Source organism: Furipterus horrens, unplaced genomic scaffold (genome assembly GCF_987537825.1).
Source record: "Furipterus horrens unplaced genomic scaffold, mFurHor1.1.pri manual_scaffold_9, whole genome shotgun sequence".
NCBI lineage: Eukaryota > Metazoa > Chordata > Mammalia > Chiroptera > Furipteridae > Furipterus > Furipterus horrens.
The window spans coordinates 17,471,130-17,486,024 of NW_028327179.1; positions in this window are offsets into that span (position 1 = coordinate 17,471,130).

Consider the following 14,895-nt stretch of genomic DNA (forward strand, 5'->3'; position numbering starts at 1 on the left):
ATTTTCCGGATGGCTCTTGAAAAGACTTTTCAAGAAAAAAAATAAAAAGAAATAGATAAAACAGAAAGATACATATTCTATACAAACACTCTTTGACTAGCATGAGTGTTAGATTTGTCATGATGTATTTCATATAAGTAATCAAAATTGCAAATATAAAGAAATAACAATAACTTAATGAGTCTTTGTTTTGAAAGATGATGGTTTCAAGAACACCGCAATTCATAACCTCAGCAATGCCTTGTTGTAAAAACATTGTAATTATTTTCAACTTGAATAAATTATATTTCCTAATTTATTTGTAAATGACAAAAAACTTGAAGCATACAAAGAATTTTAGAGAAAGTATACTAATCTGTATGATATTTTTGCATTTTTGCACAAGAGTGAAAAGTTGTAAATTAATATTATTTAAGGCAAATAAACATGTATTGATCATATTGTGCAGATTGATCTGCGTTTTCATGAATGAGCCTAAGAATAAAAAGTATATGTGTGTATGTACATATATATACTATAAACATTGACAATATATACAGCACATATGTATAGATAGGATTCATGAGTGTGAATAGGTAGTAGAAAAAAATTTGTGATGCTGTGAAGATATTATCAAGATTCCATTCTCACAGAGTTTGGAAGGCAATTGTTCATGGCTTTTCTATGCCAATGAAATCACATATTTGAATTTCTATTAAATTTGTTTATTTTTATTCTTTTTAATATGTCTGCTGTGTGTACATATTATTGTGGCTGAGATTTTTACTGATCTGAACAGTGCAGTATAAAGATAAATTACTTAATTATTTGGCTATTTTACTGTTATTATGGTATTTATGGTAATAGCAATATTAATAGTGATTTATAAGCATAACTTTAAATTATATACTTCCACATTCATAAATATAGAAATAATTACTTATGATTATTCATGATAAATACATTTTAAACAATTACAGCCCAAGTAAATTATATGAAAAGGAGACATATGCCCAAATGATGAAGTTATAATTAGCTTTGCTATAATTTAGTGTTTTGTTTGCTTTATAGTTCACATGGACTAATACAGACAAACCATTTTTAAGAATGCGTATATCCAAAGAATCCAAAAAAGTTCTCTGTAGAAGGAAATTAAAAGATAGGCTTACATTTTCATAGCAAGATTCAATTCTTCCATGATGGAATGTTCAAATAGCAACCTATGACAGTATGCATAAGCAAGAAAATAGCATGGTCTTTGAAAATATTTATAAGAATATAACCTCTGGAAGCACATAAAGAACTGTGATATTTTAAAATATATAACTCTCACTGTATTGCATACTTTTATTTTTTCCCGAAAGCTAATCAATTTGCAACTCATTTTTCTGTGTTACATTACTGAACCATAAGTAAATCAACACCTTTAATATCCAGTATGAGGACATGTTATAATTCAGAGGCAAAATATGGATTTTAATTCTGCTAAAAAAAGGTTAATTCCAGTTAATGGTAATCCAAAGGTCTTTTATTTTAGAACATCATAATCACTTACCATTGTTAAATGAGCTCGTAAAAAATTCTTGGCTGTATATAGTCAAAAGAAATAGCTGGACTATGGTTGTGTGGTGTAGTTTTTGAAGTCTCCCAACTCATTTGGATAACTTCATTACCCAGTAGATTTCCGACATTGCCATAAATGCAACCTAAGATAGTGAATCATAGTCACCACTGTTCACTGTGGGCCATAGCAGGCATGATCTTTGTTTCTGAAAATCTAAACTGTACAATGCAGGTATTTCGTGGTTGTGGTCTTACTGAGTTTATTCAAGAATGTAGTTTTGTGCTGAAAGAATAACCACCTACTCCAATTTTAGATGGCATTTCCTTGTAAACACGTTTGTGCAATACAGTTATAAGACGTCAGTAAGATGTTTGAATGCCTTTGAAATAATTTATGGAATCACACTTAAAGGCCAAAAGTAGGCATATCACTGCTTTGATGTAGATTTAAGAAGAAGTACAGTCATCACAATTTTCTAAATAGTCTACAGTATATTTAACCAAGTATAGCTATATCTTTAAATATAAGTTATTTTAACCCAATATTTTCAGGAGTCAGTTATTTAGAGTGATATACTTGGGATGTGTAGTAATTCTTTTTGAGACAGGTAGGGAAATTTAGGAAGATATTATTGCAATACTTGAAAATTTTTCACAATACATTGAATTATGAACTAGAATATTTTTACATCACTACATTAGAATTTTAGTATGAGCCTACTCTTGGGAAAAAGTAATGTCATACTAAAATAGAAAAAATATGTGAAACTGGTGTGGTAGTGTGCTGTACAGACTTGCGACAAAACATGTGGTTATTATAGCATAAAAGAATAAAAATGGACTCATCTTGGAATTTTTCTTAACATATATGTGTGTGTATGTATACATACCTACACAAAAATATACACAATTGTTTAAAAGTGGAACATGGTATGATGACTCTATTGATATGTCCATGTAATAAAATAGTGTGTTTTGAAACTATATATGGTGTGGGCTTTCTTTTCATCATGATACAAAAAATAATTTCCTCCAATGACTTGATGAATGAATGTTCTGTTCTGAGTTTGACAGGGGACAGGAGGCAGAGATGGTCCCAGCTGGAGTATGGAATTAAGAAAAGGTACTATTTGAGATAGGATAGATTAGAGTATGCTCAAATAGAGAGAGAGTGGTTGATGATACAGGACAAAATGGGCATAATTGGAAAGTGAGATCCCTGAGGAGGCAGAAGGAAATAAGATCAAGTCACAAGAGACAGAATTAACTATAGATACGACTGAGATAACAGATCTCACAAATGAAACCACAATCCAGATGGCCCCTGATTTTCAATGACTCAATTTTGGATTTTTCAACTTTCTGATGGTGCAGAAGTCATGTGCATTCAGCAGAAACTGCACTTCGAAGTCTGAATTTTGCTCTTCTCCTGAGCTACGACATGCAGTGTGATACTCTCTCCTGATGCTGGGCAGCAGTGCCCACCTCTCTCAGTCAGCCACACAATTACGGGGGCGAAGAACCGCTACTCGGCAGCATCCTATACCACCAGTGGTTTTTGGATATTGTGCTTTGTGATTTCTCATCCTCATGCCTACACAATGGCCGTATATGTCTCCTGCTTCTGATGAAAAGAAGAGGAAGGCAATTACAGCTGCTCTTTGACTATAGTGGGATTACATCCTGATATTTTGAGTATTCTGAGCACGTTTAAGGTAGGTAGGCTCAGAGCTCTGATATTTGATAGTTCGATGTTTTCAATGCATTTTGCAAATGATATTTTCAACTTATGATGGGTTTAGCATGATGTAACTCCATTGTCAGTCGAGGGACTTAGAGGACTCTGCTAATCTAGTTGGTTGCTGCTGGCATTTGAGGTGGACAGGTGGTTCACTGTGCAGACTGTCCTATGTATTTCAGGTCATTATGCACCTCTGGCTCCACCCACTAATGCCAGGAGGACACCCCAGTTGGAACCACCAAAAATGTCCTAACACATTTTTACCTAGATCTTTGGTAGGGAATTATTGCCCCCTAAATTTAGAACCGCCCGAAATAGCCTCTGAACATGATCCAGAGCAGCCAATGTTAATGCAGACTTGACCTGCTCAGAATAACAAACTCACTATTTTAAGGTCTGCCTATACACTCTGATGTAATAGCCACTATCCTGTCTCATGTGATTATTTAAATTTAAATATAAATAAACACAAAAGCAAATATTCAGTTTCTTAGTTGAACTAGCCACATTCCCAGGGCTGAATAGCCATATATGGACAATAGTAGTAGCAAATTTCCATCATCTCAGAAAGTCTTATTGGACAATGCTAGTCAAAAGCACATACCATGGCTGCTGTGGCTCAGTGGATTGAGTGTCGGCCTGCTAACCAAGTGTTGCTGGTTCGATTCCCAGTCAGGGCACATGACTACGTTGCACGTCAGGTCCCCTGTTGGGGGCGCGAGTGAGAGGCAACCACACAGTGATGTTTCTCTCCCTCTCTTTCTACTTTCCCTTCTCTCTAAAAATAAATAAATAAACAAACAAATAAATATAAATAAATAAATAAAAAGATCACCTCTTACTTCAAAAAAAAAAAAAGCACATAGAGGGGCCCTGGCCAGGTAACTGCTGGTTAGAGCGTTGACCCAAGGTTGCAGGTTTGATCCCCAGTCAGGGCACATACAAGAATCAACCAATGAATGTATCAATGAGTGGAACAACAAATCAATGTCTTGATGTCTCTCTCCCTCTCTTCCTCTCTCAAATCAATCAATAAAAAAATTTTAAAGCTATTAAAAAACTGCACACAGAGAAGAAATGATTCAGAAGCCTCAGTATTTATACAGATTCTGCCACCGTCAACCAGTTATCACCATAACAGAATGGCAGAGAATTTGAAGGTGATGGGCCAGTTCAATTCATGTGCTGAACACAACTAGCAAAAACTCCCCAAAATACAGTGTAAGCCAAACCTGCAATAAAATTGAGAAATTGCTTTATAGATTTCATGGTTCAAAAAAAAATCTGTTCATGGAGAAATTTCACTAAATCACTAAATATTTTCTGTTTGACAGATAAAATGAGATGTTATGTAACTCCAATTTTTGAAGAAATTTATTCACCTTATTGCCATGCGTCAGTGAAAACGTCTACGTTTCTTGAGCTTGGGAAGGTGAGAACAACAATATGCCACTCTCTGCATTTTTCATTGATTTAGCTCAAAAGTAGCATGCTTAGAAACCATATGTCCCAAACTATTTCAAAAATTTTTCAAAGGTTGTTTAGCAAACACATTTCAGAAACTTAGAGAGAGCATCTTAAGTACCATTTGGTTAGAACACAGTTTTCAAACGAAGTTTTGAACTTGACATTACTTTACTCTTCTCTTCCTTAAATCATTTTTCTGGAAACATATGTAATATTTCTCACTCAAAGTATATGACAGCCAAGAAATTCAATTATTCCAAATCCATAAATCACAGGTTGTCAGTTAGTGATAGCAGAGGAAACCAATTCAGAAACTGCTTGGAAATGTATATGCCAGGAAAATTATTTATGAAATATAAGTCTTTTACCAGGAGTGTATTTCCCAAGAAATATACTATGAAAAGTCAAATTCTAGATTCTAAAAAAAAAGTTATTTTAATGTTTTAACAATTAAATATCATCTATATCAACTAATGATAGACAGATAGCTTTCATTTAACTGGAAATCTTTAAAAACCAGGATCTATATTTATTTTCTTCACATCAGCTATGAACTATTGATCTTAAAGTTTAATTTCTTCATTACTACCCAAAGGTTCTGCTTCTTTGCCACACAATATATTGCAAGCCCTAACCCCTAAATTTAAAATGTATTGTGTTACTGAAAATTGCCTGAGTTGCTCTAGATCTTGCCTGAAGCTTCATAGAGAAAGCTAAAATACTGTCAATCTGAAACAAATCTTCCTTTAACCACAAGGAATCAGGACTCATGACTGCTCCTTGTTATCAGTCAGTCAGGATATTGGTCCCCACCTTACTCAGTAAGACAGAGGTGCTCCTCATTCCACAATATCCTGAAAGAGGGCTAGAAGAAACGCCTTAGTGCCTTCAAGGTTACTGCCCACGATTTAAAAAAAAAAAAAAAAGCTACATTTTTCTTTGTGGATGGCTTTTTCAGCCAACACTATCCCTCACTCTGCCTCTCATTATAAGTCAGCCAAGCAAAGAGGTAACACTCAACCTTAACATATAAACACAGTCTACAGGTTCTCTGCTGTCTAGATGTCTCCTACCCTCATTACAATTCAGTCTTTTAAGATCTGAGCTTCCCTGGCTTTTCTGGCTTTTAGGTATATGAGGTTTGTCAAGAAGCTATCCAGCCATTTAATATGAAAAATAAAGACATCTGTTGAGGAAGATACAAGATACAAAAAACATGGCCCATAGGACAGTGATGTCTCACTCAGTCCCCTTCAAAGTAGGCACCTTGGAACATCACACAGTTCTCCCTGTGTCTCTTCCACTGTTCAAAACACTGCAAAGTCCTTTGTTGGAATCACCATCAGCTGCCCCCGCGCTTGAACCTGAGACTTTATTTTTCTAGTTGTCAAGCTTTGACTGCTGCACCGAGTTATTTCACTCTGGGCATTCAGGATTATTTAACAGGACTCTTTACACCTACATCAGCCCGGGAAAACCAGCCTTGGTCACTGGGCCAGCAGCACCACGTGACAGGAGCAGTCATCTGCACACAGCCATGTACTGAAACTGGAAACAGGAATTCAAAGGAAGGGTCTCAGAAAACTAAACAGAAGACTTGAGCTTCCTATTCCCTGAGTGTAAAGAAGGTGGAAAATCTAGGAGTTCATTGTAGACAAGCAGGAGCTGTGAGTGAGAAGCTGGGGCAAGACCATTTTCACCCTGGGCTTCATTCAGTAAGCTACAAAGACAACTAATTTTGTCATGAACAAAACTCCTTTTTTGTATGTAAGATATGATGATTTCTCATAGTATATATATTTTTTAATATCTTGTTTAGCCTACTTACCTGCACAATAGAACATCAAAGGAGGAGGTCTGATTCAAGCAGAGCTAACACTCGGTATCATACTAACGTGGATCTGGTACAAGACAGTGGGAATCACAATGAAAAATGTCAAGGGAAATTGAGACACAAGAGGATAAAGTTTTCATTAGTCAGTGGTTCTCCTCACCCAGAAATACCCTTTTCAGTATGAAATCAGATCTTTCATGTAGCCTTCCCTTGCAAAGTTGTGCAGGCTGTTGCATTCTTTTAGGACTGAGGAAGCCCATTCTTTGCCCCTGGATAAAAAGAAATTTATTATTGTAATAATTTCCAAAGCACAGAAATATTAAGAACACCCTGTGGCCTCTAATGAGGGAGTCTAAAGTATGATCCATTAGTATGCATTTTGTTTAATGACTTGAGACTGAATTATATTTCAAAATGCCCCGTGTCTAAATTTCATTCTTATCTACTTTCCACTCTCAAACTTTCCATATCATGTTGTTTGGAATATATTTAATGTCAAGGATCTGTGAGTTTGCGCGCGCGCACACACACACACACACACACACACACACACACACACACACACATTCTGCAGCCAGCAGGTGGTTTATTAAACTACAGCTTTAAAATAATATTCCAAAAAATAAAAAAGGAAACAGTGTTCTATTTTTTGTTCTACAATGAGCTAAAGACAGATGGAAGTAAATGAGGATATTCATAGGCCCTCTTAAAAGCACCATGGTTAAATTTATTGGCCAAATTCCTGGGGTTTGAAAACTTTGAAAGAGGGAAGTTGAAACACTATTGCAGTAAGATCTAACCGGGAAGGAAATGGGTTCTTACAAGAAATGCTGACCCTGGTTTTCATACAAAGATGGTATAAATTACACAAAGATGGCATTATAACCTCAGAAAATGGCCCACCCACTTCCGATACCTTCTTTACTCCTTCCCAGCCATCATTAATGCTCATAGCTAATGTGCTCATGCACATAGTCAAACACACATCAAAAGTTAATTTTATTATTTAAGTGAATCCTTTCAAACTAGAACCTTCCATCCAAACAGGCTATGTAATTGCCTCCTTGATTGATAAATACGTATCTAGATAAATACTTGCAACTTCAGGTGAAGCTATAACATTGATATGATTTTATCAAAGTCCATATTTGAAAGTTCAGGTTTAAAACATATATATGTTATAGGTATATATGATTATAGGTAAAATTAGGAAATACAATGAGGTCTGTCCGGAAAAAGTCCAGCCATTGTTTATACAATGAGAATAGTTTGCAGGACATCCATGTAACCGGGCAGCCAAGGAGCATGGCCCAGAATGCGCATGTGTAAGCAATGAGGACTTCATTTTAAGCATGGTTATCCATCTACAAGTTCAACAATCTAATAAGAGAGCAAGAAGGGCTTTCAGAGTCAAAAAATGATCCTAAGTCCTCTTTTGAAGGATTATAGGTAAAAACAAGCTGTCAGTAAATAGTTGCTTTGATTTTTGCCATTCCTACACTACCTCGTGCTGAAGTGAAACTTTACAAATTTAAAGCTCACGTTTGCCATCTGCTGACGTATTTGTGAATTACAAGGGGCCTGCGTCAACCAGTAGCTGGTGGATATACGTTTGTGTTCAAATTTTTGTTTTTTATTTTTTTATTTCCAAAAATTATTAGGCAAATTTTAAACAAGCATTTTCATCAGAAGCACTGTATTTCACAATTTCACTATTAAAAAAAATTCCAAACTAAACACGTTTATTTCAAACAACAAATTTGTGTTCAACTTATTTTAATTCTTCCTAATGATGAAGTTGCAAATTTGTATCTCAGTATACCTAGTGCATATATCCAGTGAATTTTATCAATAAAATATTTAAGAGGATACTACATAGAATCTTTGTATATAGATTGCTTATAATAGCAGTACATTGAAGAGGAGCTGAAATTAATCATGCAAATAACACCACAACAAAACAAAACAAAAAATCATTCCCAGAGGAGGAGCCAAAGTATTCTCCAGTTTTTATTCATTCTCCTATCTAACATTTTTCTTGTCAGTCAAGGGCTCTACCTTGCTCTTCATTCAAGAAGGTCATATGCTTTTTAAGATGGTATGTTTCATCCACATTGTCCAGTTAGTTGGCATATAATTGTTCATAATATTTTCTTACAATCCTTCATATTTCTTTGGTGTCAGTTGTTATTTCTCCTCTTTCATTTCTGATTTTACTTATTTGGGTCCTTTCTCTTTTTTCTTGATGCATCTGGTTAAAGGTTTGTCCATTTCATTTCATTTTTCAAAGAACCGACTCTTGGATTCATTGATCTTTTGTATCATTTTTTTTAAGGCTCTGTTGCATTTCATTCTGCTCTAATCTTAATTATTTCCTTCCTTCTACTCACTTTGGGCTTTGTTTGTTGTTCCTTTTCAACAACAAACAATGTATGAAGTTAGATTGTTTATTTGAGCTCTTTCTTGTTTGTTTTTTTTTTTTCCTTGTTTTTTTGAGATAGACCTGTAATGCTATTAATTTCCCTCTTAGGATTGCTTTCCCAGTGTCCCACAGATTTTGGATTGTTGTGTCCTCATTTTCATTTGTTTCAAGGTATTGTTTGACTTCTTCCTTGATCTTGTTGTTGAACTATTCATTGTTTAATAACACGTTATTCAGCTTCCATGGTTTTGTGTGTTTTCAGTGTTCTTCTGATTGATTTCTAGTTTCATAGCATTGTGATCAGAAAAGATGCTTGATATGATTTCAATCTTCTTAAATATATTGACTTGTTTTGTGTCCTAACATGTGGTCTATCCTAGAAGACATTCCATGTGCACTTGAAAAGTGTGTATATTCTGCTGCTTTGGGTTGAAATGCTCTGAAGATATCAATTAAATCTATCTGGTCTAGTGTATCATTTAAGGCTGCTGTCTCCTTGTTGATTTTCTGTCTGAAAGATCCATCCATTGATGTCAATGGGGTGTTAAAACCCCCGACTATGACAGTATTCCTGTTGATCTCTCCCTTTATGTCCATCAAGATTTGCTTTACATATTTAGGTGCTTTCATATTGGGTGTGTAAATGTTTACCAGGATAATATCCTCTTGTTTGGATTATTCTCTTTATTATTATGTAGCATCTTTCTTTGTCTCTTACTATATAGCCTTGGTTTTAAAGTCTATTTTGTCAGATATCAGTACTGCTACCACAGCTCTTTTTTTCTTTTGCATTTACATGAAATATCTTTTTCCAATCCTTCACTTTCATTCTGAGGTGGGTCTCTTGTAGACAGCACATATATGAGTCATGGTTTTTTTGTTATGTTTTATCTATTCAGCAGAGGTTATTCAGAGAGTAGTGCTCTTCTGCCTGACAGAGATGGCTCCAGCAGTATGGGGGATGATGACTCAGCACAGGGATCCTGGCGGCTGTCCCCTCAGTAATATCCCTAGAGTCACCAACCCCAGACTCTCCTCAAGTCTTTAGTCCACCCTGCCCCTGTTTTGCTGGAACCCAGGGTAAGTGGTTACAAATAAAAATTTTGTACATTAGCCCTTTAAGAGGCTCTATGGGTCTCCAGCTGTCTCTCCCTGGCAGACAGAAACCACACTGTTTTTCACAGCTGGATGTTATCTGGGTTTCTTTCCGGCTCTGGTGCTGAAGGCTAGGGAGCCCAGCTTGTGGTTTAGCCCCACACTTCTCAGGGGGAGCCCCCAGTTGCTGAAGTAGCCCTCCAGCACTTCAACTGCCACGCATGGGAGCCCAGACAACCCTCTCCTATCTCCTCTACACGTCCTTTCAGTCATGTTGTGGTGAAGTCATTTCTTCTGCCTGTCCATGGTTATAAGGTTTCTCTTCCACTAATGTTCAGTTGGTTATTCTACATGATTTCTCTACAATTTAGCTGTAATTCCATAGTGGTCCTGGGAGGAGGTTAGTGTAACTTCCACTTACTCCTCTGCCATCTTGGATCCACCTGGGTTAGATTCTTTGATTAACACCAATGTGTCCTTGGGCAGGTCACTCATTCACTCATTCAAGAAATATGTGCTAGGCACTAGGCTTGTGGCTGCTAACAATAGAGATAGGATTGCCCCATTCATGGGGCTGACATTTTTTAATCTTCACTAGAATCTGGTCTCCTTATTGATAAACATATATAGTAATTAAAATAGATGCATAAATATTATGTGTTGGTGATTTTTATACAGCATGGAAGGTTTGTAATGAAGCTTAACTATGATGATGATGGTGGTGGTTGTGAGGCTGATGAAATCGTTCATTCTACCAATTTTATAAAATCGACCATAAGGGTGATGAAACCCTTCCTATCAGTACTATTATTACTCTTTATCTAGTGGGAGGGCATTTAGGCACTTCCAATGCCCATATGGTATATGATAGAAGTAGCCCCTGATACTCTCTTAGACAAAAACAAAACAAAACAAAAAACAACCAAAGTATTGATATCAGAAGCATTCTATGCATTGGATGGCCATTGTGCAAGTTTTAGAATCTAGACAGGAGGCTGTGTGTGTCCTTCTCTCAGTCAGAAACCTGCACAGCCACCAGGAAAGCAAACCTCTAACCTGTGAGCAGATGAGCACATGGGACCACACCTGACCACAGATGTTCCTGGGAGTCCAGCTGAGCCCTGGCCAAATTTGTATCCACAGAATTATGAGCCAAATTAATGGGTACTCCAAGCCACTGAATTTGGGGATGGTTTGTTATGCAGCAAAAGCCAACTGATGTAATGGCATTTTCACCTAAGTACCTTTATATGAAACTCTTTTATGTAAGGCTTTACATATTGTTCAAATTTTCTGTCTAATTCCATTTTTTCATCAAAGTCTACTCTAATTATATCAGCTTTAAAAAGAGAAGGAAAACTGCGTAATGTCACACCCAATAAGTGGCAGAGCCAGATTTCAGACTCAAACAATATGGGTTAAGCACTCAAGCTCTTCACCTTGCACTATATTAAATGATCTAAAAATAGAGTATTTTTACAAAAACCAAAGTCTTCAACAATAGAGATCCTTTTCCTAATTAAGTTTCCCATAGTTTTTAGTATAAAATAATGTGGACTCATTACGATAACATATGAAAATTCAAACAAGTAATAAAAGCCATAAACTCACCCTTGAGATAACTATTATTAATACATGGTATTTATACATCCATATTTTAATAGGAAAAACTCATTTCCTATAAAAATTGAAGTATGCAGCACAAACTTCACTGTAATTTATTTCTGCAAACTACTAATCATTGCATATTTGATTGTTTTCCAGAGATTCTTTGATTGTAAGGAATACAAAGATGCTAACAGAATATGCTGTTTGTGTGCATATTGGAGAGGAAAACAGTAAAAAAGAAAATGCAGGCTGTTGTAAGGACAGTTATCTCTGGGGTAAGTGGACATACACTGAAAGTCATTTCTAACCTTCTCTTTTCTCCTTGCAGAAAGGACATTGGTTTTCTTCCACATACTTGTCTTTGGGTTGACAGCCTTTTCTTGAGACAGTGACCACCAATGCCTGACTTTTTGTGACACTTTGATCAAATTTAAGAGAAAAAGAAAGCGGTGCAGTCCAACTATAGGTTCTTGATCAAATAAACTTCGTGTATGTATGTGAAATGGGAGGTAGGTAGGAGAGGTATCACAGAACTTTTGTTTCCTTCTTCCCTGGGTGATAGGTAGAAACGGCTAATTTGGTAAAATTTATAATGGTGAATATTTACATGCAGGCTGAATCACATTTTCACTCTTTGAAATAATGCAGAGTGAAGATAGTGCCAAAAACCAAGCCAGAATTTTAAACACTAAAAAAAATTATCAAAATCAAACAAGGAAATCTCTACATTATTTGTGAACACAGAAATAGCTACAAAACTACTCCGTATTTAAAATTTGCAGAAAATCATCACTGGAGTGATTGATTTCAGGTAAGTTTCATTTTGACTGGATTATCCTGATGTCCAGCTTATTGTGGGTTTTTTGTTTGTTTGTTTTGGTTTTGGTTTTGGTTTGTGTGTGGAGTCTGTTTGTTTGTTTTGCTGAATTGCTTTTGGGCAAATTGTTTTCATTCAGATAACCTGCAGGTAACCTAGAGGCATCTTGACTGAAAGAAGAGGTTTAGATTTAATTGGTTTGAGGTGCCATCGAGGTATCAGGAAATTTTAAAGTTCCCCAGATTTTCAAGTTCCAACAGGACCATTGCAGGGCTCTGCAATGAACCAAGGGAAACCTGGTACATTTCTCATTTATGAACTTAACATATTATCATCGCGCTTTGGGAGCATGTTATCATATTATGCTGAATTTGAAGTCAAAAAATACTAAAGAAAGATTTTCCAGTCAGGGCACATGACTAGGTAGCACAATAGGTCCCCAGTTGGGGGCGTGAGTGAGAGGCAACCACACAGTGATGTTTCTCTCCCTCTCTTTCTCCTTTCTCCTCTCTCTAAAAATAAACAAGCAAACAAACAAATAAATAATTTTAAAAAAAGAATACTAAAGAAAATGCTTTTTACTTATCTCCTCGGAACCTCTTATCATCTCTAGAGTAGACAGGGCAAGTATTGTTGAGGCAGAATAGTAAGGAACTAGAAAAATTCCTTGGCAGGTGGAATGGGGAAACTGAGACAGATAGCTAATTCAAACTGGCCCCATCCAGCTGCCTCCCTCTCCCTTGCATGACCACTCCCTTGAGCATTAAGCCCTCATGACAATAAGGTTCTGATCAGCATCGCATGATTTTAGACACAAAGCCTTGGGTCTGTTTACCACAGAGAGACAGAGATAGCATCCAGGCCTCAATTGTGTTTCAGCTTCAGGCCAGAAAAGCAGCAAAACCAGATGAAGTGATGCCATGACTGGCATCTGGACCAGATGCGCTGATCAACTACCCCTTTCCCTGGCACCAACCAATTAGCAGAGACCACAAACCTGAAAGGACACATCTAGAAAGCTGTTGAATACTCTACCGAGATCCTTCCCCTGAGACCTCCCCTAAAATTCCTGCCTTTAGAAAACAGATCAAAACTCTTCAGGCAAAGGGCCCAGTGTCCCTTCTTTCCTAAGGTGCGTATCTTTGCTCCCCCATCCCCTGCTTAGTAACTTGTCTCCTGAGTCCAGCCTGGCTGGCTCACTTTTTCTGCCTCTGTGACTTTTTCTACAGGGCCAAGGTTCAGCTTTTCCTCACATTTCCAAAGGGTCAGGGCAGATCCGCCTAGGCTCACTCCTGTTGCTATGATCTTGCCTCTTCTCACTTAAGCCCTTCCTTTGTTCCACTGTCCCCAGATCTAATAAACATGCTCTCAAAATCATCTGAACTTGTATTGTGAAATCTTTCCTCCAAGAAGTCAAGAACCAAGAGACCACATAACCGCTAACATCATTGTCCCTGTAAGTGCGAAAAGAGGTTTAGAGAGATTAGAGGCTTTTTACAGTAGCTATGGGAGGCAGCAAGTGTGTTAGTCCTCACACCATTAATTGCTGTACAGTGCTCTTGGTGCTTATACACTGTAATCCACGTTATGTATTTGTTGAGTTGACTTTTTATTTCCTCACTTAGACTGTGAGCTCCTTATCACCTATTTCTTTCATTCATTTATTCATTTAAGATACTTTTTTTTTTTTTTTTCTGTAATACAAGGAGTTGCAGTGGCGAAGGACACAGATAATGTCCTTAGGAAACTTGGAGTCTTATGAAGGAACTAACAAACAGGCAATTAACATAAATCAAGTACGTACTTGATGGTGGTAATTTACAAAGATGAGGAACTACCCAATTCTTAATGGGAGAAGAGAATAGGGTGGTAGTAAACTCTACAGTGAAAAAAAGAATGTAAAATACAATGTCTGTCCAGAAAGTATCCATCCACATACTACGAAAAATAGAGACATTTATTGAGGATATCAGATACAAGAAACATTGTACACAGGACAATGATGTCTCAGTCCCCTTCAAAACTATGACCTTCTTGAGTAAGTCTGGTTCATTGATAGGAGTGTGAATCACATCGTTATCAATGGCAGCACAAAGTTTCTTCTGTTCTGGTAAGAGAAGCTGCAGAATGAATTTTGCCATACCACGTTTCATGCCAAGATCTATGTCAAAATCTCAGACACAGTACTTTTTGGAATCTGCAGATCAGCTTCTAGTTCTCACACTCACAGTCACTGATCTTTGTTGACTGTAGCCAGTACACGTTCAACATTCTCAGGTGTTCTGCTTGTTGCAGGCCTTCCAGAATGTGGATCACTTGCAGCAGATTCTCAACTATCTTTGAAGCATCTGTGCCACACTTCTATTTGC